At 40.7% G+C, this 13972-nt stretch overlaps 1 protein-coding gene across 1 annotated transcript in view; it reads right to left on the bottom strand.

The window, feature by feature from the left end:
* The window catches only part of ptprsa (protein tyrosine phosphatase receptor type Sa), a 174802-nt gene extending 172823 nt beyond the window's left edge, over positions 1-1979 (bottom strand). Inside the window, exon 1 of the mRNA XM_086048481.1 lies at positions 1909-1979. The gene's annotated coding sequence lies outside the window, so the exon portion shown is untranslated. The remainder of the gene's footprint in view (positions 1-1908) is intronic.
* Positions 1980-13972: the final 11993 nt, after the last annotated feature.

Here is a 13972-nt window from a genome sequence, read left to right as displayed (position 1 = left end):
GAATAGGACACAGCCGCAAAATAGGAACGATGCTCTTATCGAAGATCCCGTGGTAAGACGCTGAGTCCTTGGGACAGAATAAAACAATAACAATGGACTGTGCAACTGTAAGAAAAACAGGGGGGAATGTAAGAATAATAATGTACATGATTAATGTGTTAGATTTTTCATGATTAGGCTTGTTAGCTTTATTAGCTTTGTAGGTTTAGCCAATATTATACAAAAACAGGGGGGAATGTAAGAATAATAATGTATGTCATTGTGTGTTAGATGTGTTAGATTTTCTCATGATTAGGCTTGTTAGCTTTATTAGCTTGTGGGTTTAGCTTTAGCTTTTTCCATATCTAGGCCCAATTTGCTTGGTGTGCTTTGCTTCCACATATGTATGATATATGCTCAACCCTTTGTTGGGTGACAGGTGTAATGTTAACTTACAGTCAACATGTAAATGCGTAGTGACTACATGGTAAACAGTTTAAAACTATGACTTTATTGGGGGATGATTTAAAAAAATATATTTAAAGATGATAATAATAATAATAGTAATAATGATAATGTGTTCAATTAATTTATTTCTACAAGGATTCAGAGGGTTTGACACACACACAGAAATATATATATATATATATATATATATTTATTTATTTGTATCCAGTCAGTATTCTGTCGAATGGAAATTCCCTCACCCAGAAAAAAAAAACGTATGTAATAAATGTTCTACTCCTATATTACATTAACGATCGATTCCTGACAACGGAAGTTCCGGTATCCGGAACCAATAGTGAAGCCCGCTGTGAGCGCAAACTCAAGCAGTCCACGCTCTATACTACGGAAAAACTTTGACCGTTCCGCCATCATCGGATCAAACGGAAATTCCCTCAGTCGGAAAAAAATTAATATGCATTAAATTTTCTTCCACTATATTACATTAACGATCGATTACTTCAAACAGAATTTCCGGTACTGTATCCGGAACCCGTAGGGAAGCCCGCAGTAGCGTAAACTCAAGCAGCTCCCGCTCATACTATGGAAAAACTCTGACCGCTCCGCCATCATCGGATCCAAAACGGAAACATGTATGTTACTTCTTTGGCATGCGTTTTACTGAAATTGCGAAAGATTTTAAATGTATTCATTTCTATTTTCGTCTGTAGTTCATGGCATTCAAACGAAGAAGAACGGTAATGACCGTGAAAGAGAGAGTGAAATGCATCCGATTATGCGAAGCTGGACACAAAGTAAAAAACATCCAGGAGACACTTTGAGTCGGAAAAACTCAAATCTACGAGAAAAGTCCTGATGTAAAGCTACCCTCCAGCAAGAGAGCTATGGAGATGGCATCAAATATTGCTTTGTATACACAAGAATCCCCAGGCATCAGTGATGATCAACGGGACAGTTTCTTGCAATTAGCAACAAAACTGTATGATACGCAGACAAACATTTTCATACAGCAAAGAATGAAGCCAACACAACAACTCATAATAGACTATTTTTTTCCCAAGTCTGAGAAAAATGAACATTAAAACACAGTACAGTTTACTGTTGTTAATTACTGTACTGCATTGGTGTTACAGTATTTACAGTATTTTGTCAACAGTATTTGGACCATCTTTGTGATACTGTACTGTATTTTGTTCATATACCTGTACTTTATACTTTAGTTTTTAATTAGTAAAAATTTGGGGGAAAATATTTTTTTGGGCATTATATTGCTTGTGTTGTTACGCATGTATTTTGTTAACATACTTGCACGTTCATACAGGTCATGTACCGTAGTCGTTTCCCACATAAGGAAACGAGAGAATACTTACTGTATATATATATATATATATATATATATATATATATATATATATATATATCCTTGATTCATTTTGTTCCAACTGAGAAGGAAAGGGAGCTCACTTGGTGTGGGGGCAGGGCAGCTCTGATTGGCTCCTTCAATTTGAATTTGACCAGTGACAGCTGTTGTTTGTAATGTCTAGGAAGGGGGGAAGGTCAGAGACATTGTCAGGAATCATGCATTACAGCAAGATCTCAAAGTCATTTCCCATACCTAAAAAAAGAACTTAAATTGTAGCTCAGGGGATATACTGTATAAAGGCAAGCTACTTCACGTTAAACATTTATATAATTTAAAATGGAAAAGGACTGTATAAATACTCACCTGAACAACACATCCTGGCAGTGCGAAAGTTAATGGAACATTCAGGATGAGCTACAGTGCAATTGAAAAAAAAAAAGAAATTCCGTCCGTTGAGGGAACTACAATTTATGACTGCATTAAATGAAAGGCCCAATCGAAGGAGTGCATGGCAGTATATTTTGTGTGAACTTTTCGAGGAATGCAGAGAGTAACGGATGGGGAGAGGCCATCTTTACAGCGGTAGTCTTTGCAGCTGGCAGAAAGCCATTCGAAGCTCCATGCAATCCTTCGCTGTCCTCTATCTGCTCTTTATTCAAAAGCCAGCATGACATGTAACACACCATAAAGAGGTGTAAAAAGGGCGTGAAGGTAACGACTACCAAAAAAAGTATTTGTTATGTGGGGTCCTCTGTTGTCTTCTTATTTACATCACAGCCCCTTATTTAATCTTGCCGGTAAATCTTAGCAGCAAACCAGAGGTCTCGCTGTCATTCCCCTGGTGGTGTAGGCCTTAACATGGTAAATTTCACTCTGGTAGGCAAATGCACTCAGTGACCGAGGTTAGTGCTTTCGAAGGATAAAAAGAGCACTTACCGCCTGACATGTGCAATCCATAACAGAATAATGAGACTGCTCTACAGCTCGCTCTCGCTCAATGTTTTGTTTTTCTTGTGAGTGTTCATAAATGCCATGTAAATGCAGAGACCGGAAGATAGGGAGAGTGCTCAAGGGAGACTGTTGAATCGTTTGCTTCATGTTACAGATTCATGTAACAGCATGTTACTACGCGAAGATGCTCCTAGTTAAGCTAGTGAAACCACTAGTCTCACGCCTTCAGCTGCTATGACCAAAAGAACCTTTCTTGCACTATGGACTAGTAACATATCAACTTGATTCCATGGATTTAATGAGCGTGTCTGTGTGTTTGTGTTTCTATTTTATATGTGCCCTCCGATTGGTTGGTGGCTAGTCCAGGGTTTACGCTGCCACTCACCCAAAGTCAACTGGAATAGGTTCCAATACACCCATGACACTATACATGACAACTCCTGTAAAAAATGGACAAAACATTTCATTCATTATGATTAATGATTTGTGATAACTTGTATACTCTAACTTAAAATACATGTTTCCCTGACGGGGCCTCAGACATTTGAAAGGGGACTCATATCACAAACTATTAGCTAAAAGGTCAGGTTGTTGACCACAAGGTGAGTAACCTAAGTCAAGGCAGGTCTGGACTATACAAAGACCATTGCTTCGTTTCTTATTGTCCTCCTGTTTCCCGCCCGTTTATCAATGTCACCGATAGGTGATGACGCACAATCACCCCTCATAGCAGCAGGCCATCACTCACGCTGTCTCTGGAGGCGACAACCTGCTTCCAGAACCCATTTAGCTGGTAGACATTACATCACCTCATCCAAAGCACAATTAAAAATACAAGCATGTGTCAGTCGATGGCCCTCAAGGGTTGAGGATGGATGGAATATTTGTGTGTATATGTATATATATATATATCTCTGCCAAATTTGCGTTCGCATATTCGTTGACCATTTGACCACCGAATCCATTTGAATGGTTTATTAATTGTATTTTTGCCATAAAACACGTCTTAATAGTCCAACCACTGTCCAAATGTCCAAAGTCCAATTTGTAAATGGTAAACGGGGCACAAAATTCTAATTCAGCAAAGCACCAGCACCTTTTACCATGTCTAACTGACAACAGTGGCTCATTTGCATACTGAAGGGTGATTGGAATTTGGCTTTCAGCACGCTGCAGACAGCTATCCCTCACAGCCAGTCGGCAGCAGGCCAATACTCTGAGCAGAGTAAAAAGGGGAGCTGGAGCGGAGTCGAGAAAAATGACAAGAGAAACAAGTAGATATATTTTATATTTGAGAGTGCAAGCAAGACATTAAGACAGTAAGAAGTGCAGCGGAGGAGAGAGGTAATGAAAATATTTGAAATATATTTTGCCGGATTTAGTATGAGGGGGCCATACTGCCTAGACCCGGCCATGTCGGCCGGTTCATGTCAGCACAGATTCCTGCACAGCCCTAATACACACATATATATCTCCTTCAAGCTCGGGACCTCTACCAGCGGCCTGGGAGCTTGAGGGTTCTGCGCAGGATCCTGCTGTGTGTGTGTGTGTGTGTGTGTGTGTATATATATATATATATATATATATATATATATACTTGCCGATACCAGTATCGGCAAGTATCCTGATGGTATCGGCAAGTATCCTGATGGTATCGGCAAGTATCCTGATACCGCACTAAAATGCTGGTATCGGCATCGGCAAGTACGAACAAATGACGCGCCGATGCTGGTTATTGATACTGCATGTTAATATCTAGCCCATGTCACCAGCACGAAGAGCTATAGAAATAGGCTGTTTATTCAGCACACGTATTCTGTGTGTGTATATGTTACAACATAGGGCTGTGCAATTAATCGAAATTCAATTACATTTTTGATTATTGCACTCTACGATTACAAAATTGGCATAATCGTAAAAAAACTATTATTAACACTAATTTTGAGTTGTCTTGAGGCATGCGCTCATGAGTTACTCTGCCGCGCCGCCCTGTCCAAGCTAGCTAGCTAGCAAGATAGCCAGCCATCCTGCCTGTACCCCGCACCCGGCAAGTCAGACTGCACACGCTCCTACTCAACGTTTTAACCGAGTGACAGACCTAAAATGGCACATGAACCGCCACAAGAACAACTTGTAAACAAGCAATGCAAGTCAAAATCGCTTACTTGCTTACATTTTGGGTTCACCGTGGAAGACGGTGAGCAAAGACGTACAAAGTGCAAGTGGTCTCTGGACCCACCAGCAACGCGACAAATCTATTTACCCATCGTTTGGTTTACGATGATGTTATGATTCACCAAAGCAAGAAAACACAGAGTCAGATTTGGCGTCATGCGCAACGTTGAAACACTGTACGCAGCAACCCCGACCCATCAACATTAGAGAGATACAAAAAGATAACAGAATCTATTGCCCGGACAAGCCTTCCAAATGTTTAGGGCACAGACTCCACTTCGCAATCGGCACGAGGGATTTATTTTAAATAACATATCTTATGCAAATATACACTACTTTTACTAGCACAAAAATAGAAACCATGCTAAACATTATTATTGTGACTTAAGTTACATTTGTTGTGTAGTCTATAATATAAAGTCAACATTTTTGTGTTTTATTTTTGTTTCAAATTGCTTCGTATATATATAAATAAGCACTGTATATATATATATATATATATATATATATATATATATATACATATATATATATATATATATATATATATATATATGTATATATATATATATATATATATATATATATATATATATATATATATATATATATATAAAACACTCTAAAAGTCCATATGACATTTGCCGCATTTGCTGGCTTCGTCGCTTCAGCAAAGGAATATTGACTCGACAATGTGCTTTACCGATTATATGTTAATGTATTGAGGGTCGTATGGTCAATTGTGGCTTCACTCACAAAGACACACACACACACACACACACACACACACACACACACACACAACCACACGAAGAGCACAGACGGTACATCAACACTGTACACAAACAGCGACAGACTGATGGCTATTAGAGTGCAACGATGCTCCCTCTTATCTCCCACCGTGATAGAGATCTACAAAGCGCTTGGGAGGGATTATAAATTCATTACCTTGATACACAAGTGAACACTGGGATAGACAGGAGAGTGACAACAGAGATGGGAGAGCACAGCAAGGGCACTGGGAGGAGCAAGGATACAAAATTGCAGGAATAGAAAAGATGAGCCAGCTCCCTTCAAATAGAGAAATAATTTGCTTTTTTTATTTGTGCCATATTTCGCACACATGGCCACAATCAATTAATATAATTTAATATTAAAAGTACATGCACAAATAGTGCAATTACAATGACATATTGTATCTATTTTATTATCAATATCTGATATACAGCCTTGGGATACCTTTATTCAAATAATAAAATGAAGTATGTCCTCTGCTCTCGTTATTTCCAAATGCGTAAATATTTTACAGACATGTCTTGCCACGTTGACACTGCCAAACACCAAAAAACTTGGCGATTCACTTTGAAAAACGTGAAGGACTCCAACATTAACGTAGCCTATTCGTCATATATAAGCCGGTGTAATTAACATTATTCTAAACATTCTAAACTGGCCGTCAATCAAACATAATCACGCCAGTATTTAAAAAAATATATTTTTAATGTCTTAGTGATAAACAAATTAACATTCTTGCTTCAAAACACAAAAATAGCTCGTATGATAAAATAAAATAAAGATCATTTAAAAAAATGTTTATTTTTAGAGATTTGTGCCTCAAATGCAGGGCAAGCATCTTGATGTACAGGCACGGTGCCCTATGGCCCACCCGTGGCGACAGGTGTGCATATCTGTTTTCCGCTTGTAGTCGGGGTTACAATCTCATAGGGCCGCTATGTTCCTAAACTGACTCGCGATCACCCTTTCTCCTTCAACTCCCTTTCTCATGCCCAGTCTCAATATTAAATTGTTTTCTCTCCAGTGCTGTTGCATTTGGCTGACTTTTGCAGGCAGGTGAAAGAGTGCAGCTAAATCAACTGCAATAATTTTAGGGAGAGCAAAGAGAGACAAAGACATAAACAGAGTAAGATTTTCAGATTACAGCATTTAACTGTTGGTCCTATTAAAAATGTGCCTACTGGTGGTCGTGTAAGTTTCACAATCACAGTTTTCAAGTCTTGACTGAATCAATACACAGATAAGATAATAATTCTAACAATGTGAGGAGTCCACAAAAAAGTCTCCAGTGTCCTCTGAAAACATGCCTAATTGCCCAGTGTTTTCTAAAATACGCCATCTGGTGGCCTAGACAATGAGCTGCTAAAAACAGTCATCCTTCCTTCTTTATCCTCACGAGGGTCGTCTTCTACCTAAATAACAATGCTTTGGGGCTTAATGTAACTATATACAAACTATAATGTAGTTCACACCTCATATTGATGATTTTAAAGCACTGATTAACCAGGATGTTGTGGCCTATGTTTTATATGCAATATTAGCATATAGTATAGAATATTCCCATTATTCTACACAAAGCAGAAAGAAGACCACCAGTGATTAATTCAGATATTAAATGACACTCTAAAATCACTTGGGTTAAAAATAACACAATATATAATTCGACCCACCTTCTTGCATTATGTTGTACAAAACAACCCAATTTTCGCGTTGTTTTGTACTAAATTATCAATTGTTTTTGCAGAAAACAACCCAGAAAGGTGGGTCAAATTGACCCAAGTAGTGTAATGGTCCATTTTTTACCCCAAATTCTGTTATTTTTAATCCAACTGTTTACAGAGTGTACCATCCAGGTTTATGCTACAGCGGTGCTAAAGTTACAGCATTGGTAACAATCAAAATCTAATTACAAATTCTACTTAGTGTTGACATGGTGGTGTCCTCAAGGACGTCATGTAATATCTGCATTCCCCACATTCACTGCACATCAGAGTTTTTGGCGCAATTACTGCACAATTCACTTTTAGCATACTTTGATCTTCCCTGGCTTCAGCATCTGTTCTTGAATGTGTGTGTGTCCACATAATGTAGGTATGGTTAGTTTGTACCCTTTCGAACACAACTTTGTGATGTGCATTTATGTGCATGTCAAAAAATTTCGGACGGCATAAGGCACTGCAGATGTTTGTACTTCTTTGTGATCCCGTAATGCATTATGACATTGTGCGCAAGCTGCGTGTATGTAGGTAATATCCTTCCTTTGACTCGTTTGAATGCACACGACTTGTGCTCGCAGAGTCTTTTGTACATGCTCATGCTTCAAAGTGATTTTTTTAACGTAGCTGTGTGCGTTTCAAGCTTTCGGGGTCACCAAGCGTGCTCATGCTGCACACAGAAATAACCATGCCTTTCAGCAAGTACACATGCACATGTATGGCTATGGCACATGTGCACTTCCACGCCACAAAGAGGCGGCTGAGGCTGATACTGATGAGTGATGCCAGAGGTGGTTTTCTACCAACCTCTCTACTGGCTCACTAATGGTCTCCTCACTGGCTTGGCTGACCGACTTGCTACCTCTCAGACAGCCTTATTCGGTAGTAGGGTAGTGTTGGGGGGGGTGGCAGCAGGATAGTGCAAGGAGGAACAGTGGTGCTCTGTTTACATGGAAGGGTCAGGGGGTCAGAGTACCAGTCTGCCATGGAGTAAACCCAGAACAGTTAAAGACAGCAAGAGAGCAGGCAAGTCATTGCTCCGCTCCATTGGATGGATTGGGGAGGATTCCACTTTGTGATTGAATGTGTGTTACAGTTATAAAGAGTCCGTGGGTAGGGAACAGTACATACTTGAGTGAAGCTCCGTTAAAAAAAAAAAAAGAAAAAAGAAAAAGCTGCAGCAGGTAGTTTCCACATAACATGTATTCATTCCATGATTTATTTATTTATTTATTTATTTTTGCTCTGGGGCCTTGCATAGTTGAGCGGAGGTAGAAAGGAAATTAAAGGCAACCGTCCTTATAGTTTTGCTCTTGTCCGCTTGACTGCCTGCACGCCTGCCTGCTTGTCTGCCTGTGTTCCCTGGGCAATGTTTATGCTGTGCCCTGCCCAGGACAGAATAGATTCGCCCACACAGCACTGTGCTCTCAACCAGAACTTAAGTCGGTATGGCAAGCTCGAGCCACAGACTCATTCACGCTCATTCCTCTGGATTAAGTCTGATGGCCTGAGGAAACACGGCACTGGCTACATTAATAGACCCAAAGATAGTATCTCCGCACCCCACCCTCAATATATACACATCCCTGCCATTTGTGTTAGGACCCATAAAAGTTTGTTTATTTTCCCCTGAGTTTCACAGGCTAGCACTGGCCACTCGGGGAACTTGAAACTGCTACGTTGCTGTATTTCTAAATGTCTCCATGGTGATATGAAATGTCATGCAAAAATGAGTTCACATTCAGTACAACACGTTTGAATTGATGAAGCAGTTGAGTTCTGCCGATGTCATGAAAAATAAAATTGGATGATTTCCAAGCGGCCAGCACAGTGGGCCAGTGGTTTGCTCTGTCACCTCGCAGCAAGAAGGTCGCAGCTCTGATCCTGGGCCAAGACCTTTGTGTGGTTAGTGTTGCATTCTGGCTTCTTCCCACAGTACAAAAGCCTGCGTGTTAAGTTAACTGAAGACTCCTACGTGTCATCGTATGGTTTGTTTGGAAATCCTGATCCAGTTGATCTTTCTCCGACTGCATATGTTGGCAGGATGGCAATCGAGGCATCACCAACATAATCGCTGTCACATTAATAGTGTAGTACACATTATTAAACTACCCAATGAATTCAAGAAGCACAACGTTATATGCTGCCAATATCTGTCAACCAGCAACACAAAGAATGTAAATTCCTGTCCCTGGCATAATCCACATTATTTGTTTTCTTTCAATTCCATTCTAAAATATTCGATAATGACCAACAAATTACGTAAAATTAAAGTAAGAATTCTCTCTCAACCAATCAGCAGACCGCAGTGTGTGTAGCTTGAGCCTATTGCACACTAGTGAACCATAGTGTACAATCGTTAACTCTGCAGCCCTAAAATTTCAGGGTGAAGCACAGCTCTCGATGTAAGGATACGTTAACATGGAAACAAAATACTACCAAAAAATTGTTTCCGATACCCTAAAGCTTTTTCATGTGTAGGTGACAAAATTATTAATATAATCCCCATACAGACACAAACACACCTGCACAAACGACACCCAAAACACTGCGATATTCAAGCCACAGCTGTAGTTGACAATCTGAATCAGTCCTAACAATACATGGATGCAAAAGTCATGTCATGTCATCTTCCAAACCGCTTATCCTATACAGGGTCGCGGGGAGTTGCCGGAGCCTATCCCAGCCGTCAATGGGCGAAGGCAGACTACACCCCGAACTGGTCGCCAGCCAGTCGCAGGGCACACATAGACACTGTCACTGAGCGGGAATCGATCCCACGCTGCCCGCACACAACTCAGGCGTGTGTACCACTACACTATCAGCGGACCCAAACCGCTTATCCTATATAGGGTCGCGGGGAGTTGCTGGAGCCTATCCCAGCCGTCAATGGGCGAAGGCAGACTACACCCCGAACTGGTCGCCAGCCAGTCGCAGGGCACACATAGACACTGTCACTGAGCGGGAATCGATCCCACGCTGCCCGCACACAACTCAGGCGTGTGTACCACTACACTATCAGTGGACGGATGCAAAAGTCTTAACTGTAATTGAATGAACACTTTACCAAGTATTGTAGCTTGGCTCTGTGATCCACCAAAATGAAAAGTAAACTCAAATAATACCTCCTCAATTTTTCTAGAGCAGTTTTTCAAGGGTCCTTCCAGCAAGGATACTTTTCTCTACATAACCAAGGTTGCACGGGTGTAGCGTGCAGTGACTGTAATTGAATGAACACTTTACCAAGTATTGTATCTTGGCCCTGTGATCCACCAAAATGAATAGTAAACTCAAATAATACCTCCTCAATTTTTATAGAGCAGTTTTTCAAGGGTCCTTCCAGCAAGGATATATTTTTCTACATAACCAAGGTTGCATGGGTGTAGCGTGCAGTGACGCCAGTGTTACGATGATGCAGATTGAAGCTCACAAGGCACATTAACCAGCTGATAGCAGTGTTCTGCGAGAACACTGTCTCTGGATGCCAGCTGTAAAGATTAGCAGAGCTTTGTTTAATTGTGCTGCTAACATCCTGGAAGCCACTCGAGAGTTAACTGCTCTCTTTTCCTTATAAACTGTCTTTAAAGCTCAGCCAGTGGTTGCCGTTGCTTGTTCATTCAAATGCAAAGTCCTGAGCAATTTGCTAAAAGCTTAAAGGGATGCGGTACGTGCACTTACGGCATGCATCCCCGAGGGCCAAGGTGTAGTAACCCTCGGGGGAGACGGTAACGTGCAAACAAAATCGCAACAAAAACATTAGGCATTTGCCCTCACTTTTATTGCATCTTTAAATTGATTTGATGTTGTAGTCCTAAAATAAGGAGGTCCCCATAAAATCCCCAGCAGTGCCCCTTTGAGGCAGAGTGATACATCAGCCAACTGACCCAAATTGCCTTAGTTAGAGCCAACTCACCAGTTGGGATAAACAACATCAAACATTATAGTCACTGAACTTTGATCCAATTACATGTTTTCCTCCCTCTTAAAACACGGCAAAAACTGCACAATAAATCATCCTGCAAAGTGAAATCTAAACATCCTTCATCTGTGCAACACTAAAGCTTTCCCACTGGCTGCTAAGTGATGAGCAGTAAAAGCAGCTCTCGTGTTGTCCTGATTTTCAGGAAGAGGTGTTGAAATTTGACACATTTGTCTGACATGCATTGCAGACAATATATTATTAGTGACAACCGCACTTTCCAGGATCATTTGCACGTTACCAAGCTCATGCCTCAGTTTTTTTCCCTGTAATGGAAGAATTTTATTTTAATTATATTCAATTTTTTTGTGCACTGGGATAGTCAAACACAAATTCTGTTTTGTTCGGATTAAAATAATAATTTAAAAAAATAACGATACTAATCTCTATTCACTATTACAGGCAATTATTGTTAATACGTATTTAGTATAGTAATTTTACGTAAACATAGGTTAACCATTATTAATAGTAACATATAGGCACACAATTACAACACTTAACTTTTATTACAAATGACCAAAGCTTAATGTGAAGGTTGGTGACGATGCACCTCACACACCTCACAGAGCTTTTATGCCAAATGGAGGTCTTTCTTTCAAGGCGCATCAATGTCTGCACAATATGACAGTGGGTCAAACTCAGAGATGTGGAGCAACTTCAGAAAATTCACACTTCAATTGTACTACCTCAAGAGCATTTGACTGTAGTGATTGATGTACATTTTCAGCAGTAAATTATAGGTGCTTCCAATATAGTGGGTCCAGTTAACATGAGGCTGGTAGTCCCTGGCTGGGTGGGGGTGAGAGGCACATAGAAAAGTGATGGTTGGCCCTACATCTGCTCTGACACGCATTTCCTCCACCTCGTCTAACAGTTCGTGATTGTGAAAAACGCTGCCAACAGTGCTTAGAATCAAGTGACGATATGGCAATGAGGAAAGGGTGAGCAGGGTATTTAACAGCAGTAGAGTTATCCAAAGAAGATATAGTAATTCAAGTCAAAATGAAACTATTATCTGGTCTCTAAAGGCCCTGATACACCAAAACGTCATTCACCAACAGTGACAGACGCTTACCCCATGTGGCGTCCGGCCGGCTTTCGGCACGTCACGCTGGCAAAGCACACCGCAACGACAGACAGCAACGCTGACCATTAAAGTACCTTCTGCGCATGTATAAGATGTAATACCCTTTCACACCATCGGCGGCAGTAGTCACCATTTCTCATGGTTAGAAAACTCCAACCGGAAAGATGTTGGCCGGGGGCTGATTATAACAACGTAAACAATGCATTCGGCTCTATTCTTCACTCACAATGAACTCCCACGCGAAGTAAACCATCACGTTCTTGACACGGTATTGTGAAATACTTACATTGTCAACCCTCGCTCTTGTACTTGTAAGAGATTAAGGCAGCGGAGGCGTGCTCACTGTTTTTCCGCCTTTGTCATTTCACGTTGGTGCTCCACGTGCTGATTTGCTAGCTAACAGCCAATCAGAGTGACCAAATGTCACGATTGGCGACGCCGACTCAACAAACGTAAACGCCCCCAATACGCTTACAGGCGGTTAGCGGTGGGTAGGGGGTTGGGGCGATGTAGGGGTGGGGGGTGCATATTATTGTAAATAAATGTGTTTGACTTGACTTCCACTTTATGTGAAATTGATAAAAGAAAAAAAAAATGCCAGCTCTGTAGAAGCCCCTGTTGCTGCTCTACACAACTATGTGGAAGCTTCCCTCTCTAAGGACCACCAATGTGCAATACTGGATGACAGAATAGCTGCAGTGCAGGCAGAGCCCCACAGTGCCATTCAGCACTGACAGGTGGATGATAGCGCACGCTTAGCCTTGGCTCACCTGTCAAATTGGATGGACAGGCTCAGCACAAACATTTGGGCAAAGTTGATGGTTTGTGAAACATCAATCTGTTTGAGATCATTAGGGGAAAAATATATATTTTCAATAAAACTTGCTATCTGTGACATTGACGGGTTGTGGAAATTGCATTTATGGTCAAGTGGAATGTGTTCTCACAAATGTTCTGCTCTGAAAATGTCATGATCTGTGTTTTTGCTATTTAGATTATATTTAGTTTTGTTTCATGTTGTGTCTTGTTTTCTTCCGTTCCATGTTCATGTCCTGTCTTGCTCATTAGGTTTTCGTTTCCACCTGTTCTCATCAGACCCGTCCTTAGTGCCTACATATAAGCTCCCTGAGCCACTTGTGTCTTGTCCAAGTGTAGCTTATTGTCTTGTCAGTTTGCTTGTATTTATTTCCATGTCAGTCTGCCAGTTAGTTTTTTTCTGTTGCTGGCACGTAAGCCTTTGTCTTCATGGTTTTCCCATAGTGATAAGAGTTTTGTTTCTTCCTGTTTCTTTGTTCCTGTGATTCTTGATTTTATTGGACTTCATTGATTAATTACTTTGATTTTTCCTAGTGCCTTGTTTGCCTATTTTTTTTTTCTGAATAATGTTTTTGAGATAACGGATGGATGGATTACTCCTGCTCCCTGGTATTGCCTCCCTTCTTCCCTGCACTTGAGTCCTTCAC

Source organism: Filicampus tigris, chromosome 12 (assembly GCF_054856515.1).
Source record: "Filicampus tigris isolate MCC_2025a chromosome 12, RoL_Ftig_1.0, whole genome shotgun sequence".
Taxonomy (NCBI): domain Eukaryota; kingdom Metazoa; phylum Chordata; class Actinopteri; order Syngnathiformes; family Syngnathidae; genus Filicampus; species Filicampus tigris.
The sequence above is the reverse complement of the archived record's forward strand: the minus strand, read 5'-3'. Positions and strand labels throughout refer to the sequence as shown.